This window comes from Cupressus sempervirens, chromosome 11, assembly GCF_028749045.1.
Source record: "Cupressus sempervirens isolate cs-2001-9-10 chromosome 11, ASM2874904v1, whole genome shotgun sequence".
Lineage (NCBI taxonomy): Eukaryota > Viridiplantae > Streptophyta > Pinopsida > Cupressales > Cupressaceae > Cupressus > Cupressus sempervirens.
In genome coordinates, this window is record NC_143128.1 from 158,549,951 (window position 1) to 158,562,466 (window position 12,516).

The following is a 12,516-nucleotide window of genomic DNA, read 5'->3' on the forward strand; positions in this document are numbered from 1 at the left end:
CACTTTCCACTATGATATTTGAATATATTAGACACTTAACTATATTTTGATGGATGACTGCATCATTTTTTGAAGCTCTGATTTGAACACGGGCTAAGAGAATGCTTGCATTGGTTAAGGAGTTTGGCTTTGTTCCAACTAGTTGCATTTGATTAAAACCTTGTAAATCCTTTTCAAAAACCCACCTTGTGTGTATCTTAAAAAAAGGCATGAACATTAAGAAGATCATTTTTCACCCAAATAAAAAAGTAACCACATACTTCCCAATGGCCATCTCCATCTCATTTATACTTATTGTTGGTTTTTATTCTCTTCTTCCCTCATCTTGTATCTAATCCATTATCCTCCAATAGATGTCCTTCCCATGCATCCAATGCTCTCCTTCACTTAAAAGTTACCTTAAATGATTCCATCTTAATGAGTACAATAGTAAATGGAACAAACTATTACACAGGTGGTTTGGCATATCCTACAATAGTCATTCCAATCCCGTGGTCCCTATTAATGCATGTGATTTCTTGACTTACTACAATGGTATATCTACTTGAGCCTGTGCCAACTTTATTTTATCACATTAGTTAGCATGTAGAAACATTAGCCACTATCATTCCTCCCTATTAAGAAATTTCTATTATATTTACTAATTTAATTATCCTTATAATAATCTCTGCAGGATGATTCTACCCTTTTCTTGTTCACTCAAATACCTTACATTCTTCAATATTTAGATATATGTTAATTTCTATATCATTAATCAATCTCCTCCCTCTATGAGCTTATTTCAACCTACCTATTTCTACATTCAAGTTTGACAAAAGAACATAAGTTATGACATTCTCATATCCATCTCAAAAAGAATACTTTTTGTAAATAATACCAACCACATATTATTATGTAATCTACACATTTAGGAAACATGTCTACTAGCATTCTGATGATAAAGTTTAGAGTTTCCTCAAAGTAGCTATCTTGGGTAAGGAGGTCAAGCATACATACATAGTGCTTGGTTTTAGGCATAATGCAATAAGAGTCACTCATGCTATTGAAGTATTTAAAGCCTTCATCCACTAAACCTATGTGACTACATGTAAAAAAACCCATGTGAAGCTTGCATGGTAAGTGTGTGTTCCTCAATGTTTCATTTTTTCATAGAGTTTGAAAGCATCATATAAAAACCAATTGTGTGCATATCTTATAACAATGGCATTCCATCTGTTGATATATTTTTGAATCATTTTGTCAAATAGTACACATGCCTTGTGTATTTATCTGATTTTTACACACATGTCTACTAAGGCATTGGTAACAAAAACATCATAGGAAAATCCACTTTTTATAGATTTATGTACTTATATACTCAATTATAAAGCTTCTAATTTTTCACAGGCTAGTAGGATGCTGGAAAAGGTTATAGGGTTAGACTTTACATTTTCCAATAGAATTTTCTTATAGATATCTAACAACTTTTCAAGAGATCCATTTTGTTTTTATACTGCAACCCTAGTATTCTATGAGATGACACCTTTATTTGGTAGTCTATCAAACACTTCACGATTTGAGCATGATTCCACAATTTCTATACAATTCAACTAGGTATTTTATAGTTATAAAATCTAACAATTTACAGAATATCAGTAGGATTTTGGAAAAGTTTACAGAGTCAAACTTTAACATTTTCTAATAGCATTTGTTTAAAAGTATACAATGCCTTTTCAAGAGATCCATTTTGTGCATATCCTGTAACCCTGGTATTCTATGAGATGACTTTTTTTTCTTTTTTTTCTTTTTTTTTTTTCCATAGACTATCAAACACTTCATGCTTTGATCATGTTTCTACAATATCCATACAAGTCCATTAGGTATTTTATAGTTATAAAATCTAAGAAATATCCACATTTGGTTATACTTTGATGGAAATCCATGTCCAATCCTAAGGCATTCATTTTGTCATAGACTGTTAGGATGCTAGAGAGGTTGTGAAATATGGTATTACATCTGCCAATAGCATTTGATTAAATTTTTATAATTTTACATACCCTTTTTGACAAACCCATATTGTGCACATCCTACAACAATTGAATTCCATGAGATCACATCCCTTTGAATTATTTTGTCAAACAATTTAGATGGCCTCTATGTCCTTCCATATTTTACATGTACATGTCTATTAGAACATTAGTAACTGTGACATCTAACCAAAAGCTTTTTTGAATTTTTTTATGGCAGGTCATGTGTGTTCTAAAGGCCCTATTTTGGGAGGAGGTTAGAAAAGGTTATGGAGTCCTGCTTTACCCCCTACTAGCTGCATATGGTTATAAGTTTCTAAGAATTTTTGAACAAATCCATTCTATACATATCCTGTGATCAGCTTAATTGATGAGACTACATATCATTGAGGCATTTTTCAAATAGTTCACATTCCTTGCACATGTTTCCCTATTTTACCAACATGTTTACTAGTGCACTTCTAGATAGAATATCTAAATGAATTTTACTCTTGCCTATGTTGTGATGGACAACTATGACCAATTAAAAAGAACTAATTCAAATATGGGTTGGGAGAATATTGGAAAAGGTTGAGGAGGTTTGTATAAAATCTTGTAAGCCCATTTTAGAAAATACATTTTGTGAATATCCAACAATCATTGCAATCTATTAGAGTACAATTGATGCTTGAATGCCTCCTTCACATCTTATCTTTGGAGTTGTGTTTGTAATGTTTTTTGACGTTCCCTTACATATGACATTGAAATGAGTATCTTTATCATTGATGTATGTTTTCCTAACAAAATGGGTTCTGAGAATACTTTGTTGTATTCATTTCTTAGATTGCAAAATCTACATGCTTGGATATTTGATTATAGCAGTATGTTTTCCCTTACTATCTCATAGTTTTGATAATTATTAAACTTCTTTACAAAAGTTATTGAAGGTGTGACAATATTTACATAGGACTAACATCACTATTATTAAAAAGTAATTTGTATTCATAGATTGCATCAAGTTACATGTGTTTTTGGAATAGATAACTGCATATTATTATTATAGAATGTTGGGGAGATTAAAAGGTTCTTTTTGGTTTTTTTCATTTCCTTCTTATGAGTTCAAACACAATATCTTGGTTTCCTGTAATGGAGATACCATGAATTAGCAATTCCGACTGTTACAAAGAATAACACAGTGAATTGACAATTTATGGATGTGGTAAAGCTAACTAAAGGAGATACATGAATTTTTAATGGTTTCTTTCAATTAGAATATAACAAAGAACCATTTGGGAGAGAAGGATAAGTATTCTATTGTAGTGTAGGAAATAGTCATGGTGGTCGGTAGGGAAACTCTCAGCAATAGAAGGGTTTAATAGTTTAAAGATCTCCTCAATCATTGGGAACCTAAACATTGACAATTTCAAAGATCTTAATAAGGTAACGATCTAATTAGGGGTTATCTTATTGTTTAGATGATTTCTTCTTTCCTTAAACCTCATAACTGGAGGCATCCTCAAAATAGGTGATTTTTCTTGGACTCCTATGAAGTGGGTAAGCTTTATTATATTGTACAAAAAAAAATTTATGTAGGAGCAAACAATTTTGTAATTAAGGGCTTCAATAAAAATATTTGGGGATTTGCATGGACAATGTTTTGATTTAATGTGCTTTTTTGATGAGTATGGATTTCCTTCAATAGTTGGAGACATCGTGTGATTCCAAATTTACCTCACAATGCATTATGGTAAATTATGTTCTCACGTTCTCATCCATTGCAGTTTGCTTGTGTAAATGATGGTGTGTTTTTCCAAAGCTTAAGGATTTTTTAAAAAGATTAAATTCTAGCCATGCAAGTGATATAGGCTTCGGATATCTCTTGTTTCTTGTACTAATGGAATGATAAGATAGAATTATTGTTGTTCTTTCATGTGGATTCTCTCATTTGTATTTTCTTAGTGTGTTCCATCCTTTGTGTCCAACTATGATAGTCACTACAACTAATCGTGGCCAATCACCATAACATCACTAATTTGGTAAATTATTTTCCTTCCATCCTTTGGAATAATATTAATACTCCTCCACAAGCACTATTAATATAAAAAAACCTTTACAAAGTACTCCAATAATCATATCCACATCCTAACTAGTAAGTCATTACCTATCACAGTTTGACCCAATATTCTAAGCTTTTCAAATCAGATTTCAAGTATATTTTAATAGAAACTGAAAGATTTATTTTATACCTAAGGTAAGGTTACTTTGTATCTTTAATCTAAGTTTTGAATGTACTTTCCTAATAGTGATATGATAGTTTTTGGTGAATAATGACAATCCCATGACTAACTATGATAATTACATGTTTCTAAGTGAAAGGTTGGGGATTCATACCTTGGGGCATATTTTTACTAGTGTATACACTATAATATTAGATATCATTTATACATGAAGAAATGATTTCATTAAGTTTTTATCCTTTAATTAAACCTATGCAATTTTTTGTGTTTTGATTATGTTATTACTTCAATCTTCAAAATATATATATGGATTTCTTACATCAATGAACAAATCATTTATATCTAGTGTACATACTTTAGGACAATGATAGGTAGGTAGGTCTAAATGACTTACCAAAATTTTGAACTTTCCACATTGTTCACTCTTCCTATATGAATTCTAGCTTCTACTTATTCTTGGTTGTATCAAGGTTGTTTCATTTTTTTCATCTTTAGGTCTTTTGATATGCAAATTAACTATAGGTGTAACTAAAATAGAGTTGCTAGTCCTCATATGGAATCTTCAAGTAGGTCAATGGGTCTACATGGCTCAATACATCTTAGCAGAACTCCTTCAAAAATAGTTTGGAAGAGGAAACCATTGATGAATAGTATTAAACTATCTATAACATTAATCTTATTTTTCTTAGTAGAATAGAGACCGTGTAGGTTTTTACCATCTTCCAAATGACTAGTCATGTCAAAATCAAGTTATTCTTGTTTGAAATCAATATAAAAAGGAATTTTTGAAGAATAATAGCAAAGCCACACGACTTGGTAAATTCAAGTATAAAGTAGCATCAAGTCATTCAATATTACTAGAAAAACTATCTCTAGAAATGTGTTCAAGCAATTTGACATAAAGAACACCAAAATTAGATTTCTTAGAATTTAGAGAAGCCAAGATTATCTTACATTTGACTCTACATCTGTTTGAAAACATGGATGTACAATGTGGTCATCTTGCATTTATGAAACTAAAATTGTATTATCCAAACTCACAATGACTTTCTCATTTATTAGCCTTTGAAATAGTGTCCATGGCCCTCAAAAGGTAGCACTAGCATTAGGTAGGAAAAAAGGCACTCTCTAAAGAGAATATATACTCTATTTTGTTGTGCATATTATCTTATATTGATCGTCCCTCTTACTCAACTCTGATTAAATGCAAATTATCCACCAAGCATGGATAATATCTTCAAGTCTAATTATTATTTGAAGTTCTTTGTCCATTGACAGAATTGGGTAATGATCTTTTAATTATTCTTTGCTAAGGTCCTAGAAGCCAATAATGGTTGGTCATAATTCTTCCTCCTAACTTGATCTAGGTTAGCTACCTAGAGAATGTTTGTTTGGGAATATGATATCCACTTGTATAATACATATAGAGAGCTTTTCTTGCATGAAGGGTTCTATCATAGATTTTCTAGCCTAAATTTTTGGAATGGGTTAGCTTCAACTTCTAACTTAAAATTATATTGGATAATGTTCCATTTATAATCCTAGAGCTCCTCATATGATGACAAAGAATCCCGGGCCTACAAACTATATTGCATCAAAAAAAATATTGAGTATTTTTATTTGTGTGAAATTTTTCAATTTCTAGTTGTTTTAAAATTATTTTGGCTTTCCATAGTGGAATTTGTTTAACACAATCATTGAGTGAGCACTCAAACAAGAAAACTAATTCATCTATGCAGTAACACATAAGCATCAATTTTCATCAGATTTTGTCTACATCGTCAACAAGTCATTTGAAGCATGTCCACATGTTTCATTTTTATTTCATGCTTCTTCTATAAGTTAAATTTCCTAATCAACTCAAGGGCTCTACAAGATATGTGCCATAATTTAGAGCCTTATACCAAACGATACTTATTTGTGAAGTGTTATTGGTCCCATGATAGTTAATGTTTGAAGATACATTGATTTGGACTAATATTAGTTGTTCATGGCACCAACAAGAACATTCTCTATCAACTTTAGATTGAAAAAGGAGGGAAAAATTATTTGAGCATAGTTTGTGAAATCATTTGATTGAAGTACCTTCTCAACATCATATCCACACTAACCTACCCAATAGAAAACCTATTTTCTTTTACTCCTTTTTCTTACATTTGAAATGATAGTATGCTGATGACCTTATGAAAAATATAAAGTAAGGCATTCCAAAGAATTAGGTATATCATCAAATTAGAAAATATGTATCTATAAGTAGATAACTCAAAGTGATCTAGGTATTGGGTGCTACTTTCTGTGTCTAATATAGAATTGATAATATGCACATCATTATAGAAATAATAATATACTATGAATATTGTGGTAGATTGTCTAATATGAAAATATTATTATGTTGTTAAATATTACTAAAGTTGTGATGCAAGGAGGAGGTGATGATCTTGTTTCTTATTACCAAACTCTCAAGCTACTAGGCTAGCCTTCTTCCAATCTTACCTAAGCATGTCATATGTTATCCCTTAGGATTCTTCAAGATTAGCTACTAGGTGATTGGCCTATTCCTTACACCACCTTAGCTACTCCAAATGCCTTTATCTATACCTTCACAAAAACCCAAACTACTCCCAAAGGCTTAAATTCATTGCCAATAATGAGATTCCAAACACGCATAAAGTTTTATAAACCTTAGTGGGCTTCAAAACATCAATTCTCAAAAACTCTTCCTATCTAGACTCTCCCTTACAACTCTACCTTGGGATTAGGGTAATAAATACAACACTGCCAAAACTAGAGGTAGATTGAGATTCCCATTACTAAAACTGACTTAATTTCAAAATTATAGATTTCCATCTATCCAATAAGGTATATAACCCAAAGGCCCTATTATAGTTAATATTCCTAAAACTCATACTAATGATCTACAAACTCTTTAAACTCTCAAATAACAGCATCAATGAACTTGAAGTTGTCATTATATTATTAAGAATCTTCATATTGATGATTCTTGGGCTCCTTGTCTTTGAGTAGATTATTAAACTTTCAAACCTATCCCTAGTGAGGGTTTCATTGTTGAGTGTAATTACTAACTCCAAACTTCAATATCTCAGCTAATCCATACTTAAAAAAAAATTTCTTAATATCCCACGCATGCCTATCAACCTTCCAATACTATGCATCTCTCATAAAACTTTTGTCACAATTTCATTATAATGTTGATTCGCTGCTTTTTTTACAACATTTACTTGTTGATTTTGGGTTCATAACTTTATGGGGATGAAGTTATGGTGTAGAATCCTTCTAGTACCATCTTCAAAAAAAAAAAAAAATTCACCATCTTCTCTACTTCCATGCAAAAAAAGAAAAGAAAAATGCATTCATTGTCACAACATATTCTGAAAATATATGGAATTTACCATCCAAACAGCAAGTAATGCATACTTGGTAATAATATAATGATAATAGAAAAATGTTCAATCAACCACAAAATTATTATGCTCTCCACCATGAATGGGAATATTTAAACCAACATAAACATGAAATCTAGAAGAAGATAGAAGGACTGTAAATCAAATCCTAGTATAACAACAATATTACACCAAAATGCTGATTTCTATTTCACAAACATATACGAAACACTTTGTTTGTCTTTTCACACATTCTCCCCCTATATTTTACATTAAGATGTAAATTTTTATAACAAGAAAAAATACTTTTCGCCTCCTCTGAGAGGTTATTCGAGTACATGACTATTCACTTGTTAACACTTACCATTTTGCACAAATTGTTGATTGCAATTTTTGACAATTTTACAATTTTTTGTATATTTTGAGTTTTATGTCTCTCATGCTTCCTAGAAACCCTAAATAGGTTTAAAATCTTATTAAGACCTTTTAATACTACATTATACCCCATTCATGCCCATGCATGGAATTTTCCTACTTCTGACTCACTATGACCCATAATGCTTAAAACAAGAAATTGGTCAACATGACCTTGATTTGAACATGATATGAAATAACTAAATTGCTAAAATAACATGATATAGAGCCTACTAATCATGACCCAAAATATCATAGAGATGGTTAGGGTTCCACGTACCATGTTGTCTTTGATATGACACTATTTATATGGTTCAATGGTGATGCCCTCTTTGGCTAATTCTTATATGCTTGCACCAATGGTTTCCAAAGGCGATATGCTCTAATGTATATGGCCACTATCAGAAGGCTAGGTGTTCATGTTTCCCTACTATAGTGTTTTTTTGTTGTTATTTACAGTGGTGACGATGTAAGTGACACTTACATTTCTATCTTGTAGGAAACAAGTTGCCTTTTCTATACCAATTTTGGTCCAACAGTTGAAGTGGTTGTCTAATTTTAGGGACAAAGAATTTGTAGATGTGGTGATGGAATTTATTAGAGGGGAGTCTTTTTTATTCTGAACATAGGTACAAGTCAAATATGGATGTAATTTCCATGGTTTGGGCATGGGTTCTGGAACTGGCCAAAATTGTAGAGGTGATCAAGTGGGCTATGTAGTCAATTGTGGAGCTAGATATGATGAGCTAGATATAAGTAGCATTCTACGATAAATATTACAAGAGTTTCAATTCTCAATAGCATATTAATTATTATTAGGACACTCACACACATCCTTGAACCATTGGTTTGGCTTATTCAAGCTCCTTATACAAGTTTTACTTCTGTATTATATGACTTATCCTAGTTAGGTTACAATCCAACTTGCCTAGATAATAGTATCAAAATTCACTACTTAACCAAATTACAATCGATTGACTCTTCTAAAAAACCTCCAAAAGCCATTATAAACCAACAATGAAGATGTTTGGTCATATTTCCATTTGCAACCTCTAACATATTTGGTGGTAAGGGAAACAAAATAGATATCCAATAATAGTTACTCATGTTTTCAACTGAATGAAGTTTGACCCATTATAAATGTGCAAGTACATGATTAAATGATAGTATTGATGACAAATAACCTAAGTGAATATGATTTAAAAACTTACAAATAGGAAACATAAACAATAACTTAAGGGGAACACTATAGTGGTAAATAGCAACTTCAATTCCAACCTAAATGAAATTCTTGACTTTTGTAGAAAATTCAAAAAAATTCATGGCATAGGATGATAATTGTTTGTTGGCAGAGGATGAAATTTAGTTGTTGAAAAATGTAATTTAGTAATAGTTTATTCCTTTTTCAATTTTTTTGAATTTACAATAATTCAGAATAAATTGATGCAATAATTACAACATTTCTGTTCACCTCCCTTTTAGCATGATTACACCATGGGATCTTTGTAACTCAAAAGAGGATATGCATGTCTATGAGTGAGTGTAAGTTTTTATAATGGTTTTCTGCATGATTTGATTTGTTACAAAGTTTTCTTATTCTTATGCTTTCTAGAATATTACTAATTTTTTTGTAAATTTTATTATTTACTTTAATTGTGTATTGTCCAATTCATCCAAAAACGTGGTATCCCATGTGGTCTATCTCAAGATATATATTAATTTTGATTCAATATTATTAAATGATTATGTTCAAATGAATTTTGTATTGTCTAATTTCAGGAATCAAGTATAGTTCATTTCTATGCTAATATTGTGATTAACTTATTATTGTTTACTGTGAAAACTTAGATGCATCATTCTAACACGACTTATTTCCTTCATGGTAAGTTTAAACTTGGTTTCTTAATTTGCATGGTATTTATGCTCCTACTTTTGAGTTTGTAGGCATGTGCTTAAATATTGTGAATCCTTAATATTGTCCTGAGTGTATTGAGAAAATATCTTCTGAAATAGGAAAGTAATTGATTTGCCTTTTATAGATCACTAAAATTCTATTTCAATGTAGATGGATAATTCTCTCATGATTATTGATGACATGTCATTGGTAGGGTTATCTCCAAATGAGCATAGATACACACATATAATGCAAGGTCATGCATCTGTTGGTGATGTTGGTAGAGATTTTGAGTATTGTACAAATATGAAGAGTGAGGGTTTGAAGCTTGATGAAATATCATATTGAACCTTGCTTAAGACATGGTGCAAGGCAAGAAGGATGAAAAGTGCCCTAGTAGTCACAAAGGAAATAAATGTGGTTGGAATCAAGGAAAATTGCCTATACTTACAACATTCTAATCGATGGGTACTTAATCTTTATTCCTTCTGGTCCTTATTATTCTGAAATTGATTTTGTTAGGTTACTAGAAAGATAATGACATTCAATTCACATTGTTGTAGATAACACTTTATAAACTTCTTAGTATATGATCAGAATTGGTTTTATATAATTTTTTGAGGAAGGTATTTTAATGTTAGCTGGGACTCATTCTTTTGAAGAAGTTTTTCTTGGTGAAAAAGCATCTAGACTCTAGCAATATGGGAAAATAACAAATGTTGATAGTATCATTAATTTTTAACTACATTTTTTCAGATTTCATTGGTAGCATTCACCTGATATTAGTTGGGCATATCTAGTTTAAGAAAATTTCATTTAGTCTTGTTCCAAGTTCTTTTGATTTGATTCCATATTAGTTATTTCCATGTTTTTCCAGTAGGAAAGAGTTAAGTTTCTTTTAGGGCCATTTGTAGTGCCTTAGGAAAATAATTAGGAAGCATCTATTAATAGGAAGGAAATACTTTATTTTAAATCCTTTTAATGAGCTTCTTAAATATTAGCATGATAAATTATTACCATTCTAGTGCACATTTGTCAACAAGATGAACTCTTATTGCAATCAACTGAAAGCCTACAACCTATGAGCACAATAGTCTTATGAAGACACATGTCTTGTAGATACATTAGCCCAATGAGGACACCTAACCTATGGATGTAGTGATCCAATGAGAGTTTGAATTTTGGAAGATTTTCATGTGCATCCTCATGGTGGTTGATTCTTTGAAGGGCCTCCCTAATAATATCAAACTTGATGCCCCTAATGGTTTGTGGATTTAGACTCTACTCTTAATGATTTGTTTGTGGTTGCTGATGATGGTAATAGCTCTACTCTACCTAGCTAGGCTTCCACCATAGAAGCTCCCCTACTCTCTTTCAAAAACATCCCATGTGCTAGATGTATGCTCCACACTTAGCATCACTTTCTAGATTACCACAATTACACACTAGAACAACAACCACTATCAAACCACACTCCCAAATTTGTGCCAATAGAGTGAGAAAGAAAATCATTTGTAGGGAGTTGTGCAAAACAAACTAACTACTACTTCATTCATCTCTTATAGATCTGATGTTGTTGATTTCATTTGGAATCCAGTACTACAGTCATCTTTTTCTCAAACAAGAAATGGATCCATTCAATGGACAGAAGAAGCTTCCAATAAGAAAAGATCCCTCATCACTCATGATAAGCATTCCAACTACTAGATGACAACTTGCCCTTCAGATTGCTTTCTAGGAAACCAAAATGATGCATTGGTTCAAATACATTCATTGCCAACCTATTCTACAAATTGTGCCAATGAAATTGTATAGAGAAAATTTTGGGAAGCCCTCACCTACCAATCGGGATGCTTCACGACCCGCTAACAGAAAGGATGCTAATACCAATATTCAAAATCTGGAGTACGTCTTTCTTGAACACTAGCACTGATTCTATTAGAGGGTCACTAGGTGCTTTTGTTAGTGAATCTCCCATTAGCCATGATAGGTTAATAACAAATTGCTAGAGTGCCAAGTAGCCACCTAATGCTAGACAAGGGATCATCATTAGATCAACTTCAAAATCACTAAACATATGTGCTATAGAATGATAATTATTGTTGAATCTCTTCCAAAATTATGCTAGTCAAGTGATCAATGAAGATGGTCTAAGAGAGAGTCCATGAGTAGGCATTTGTTGGGGGATTCATGGACATAGAAAATTTCTATAGTAGATATGTAGCATATTGATGGCAATCAATATCACTGCAACCCACTATATTTTTTAAAAAAAATTAGTTTGGTCAAAATTTTGACCAATGCATCAAGATTTTCCACGAATAGCTTGTCAAAATTTTGACCAACCCTTTGGATGTGACCATGGCATCGTAGTCATGGGATGGGCCAGAATAGGTCAAAATTTTGACCAATTTTTGAAAGCTTTCCACCAAGATTTGGTCAAATTTTTGAACAACCCTTTGGTTGTGAGCATGGCATCTTGGCTATGTGAAGGGCCACAATTGGTCAAAATTTTGACCAATTATTGAAAATTTTCCACCAATATTTGGTCAAAATTTTGACCAACACTTTGGTTGTGCACATGG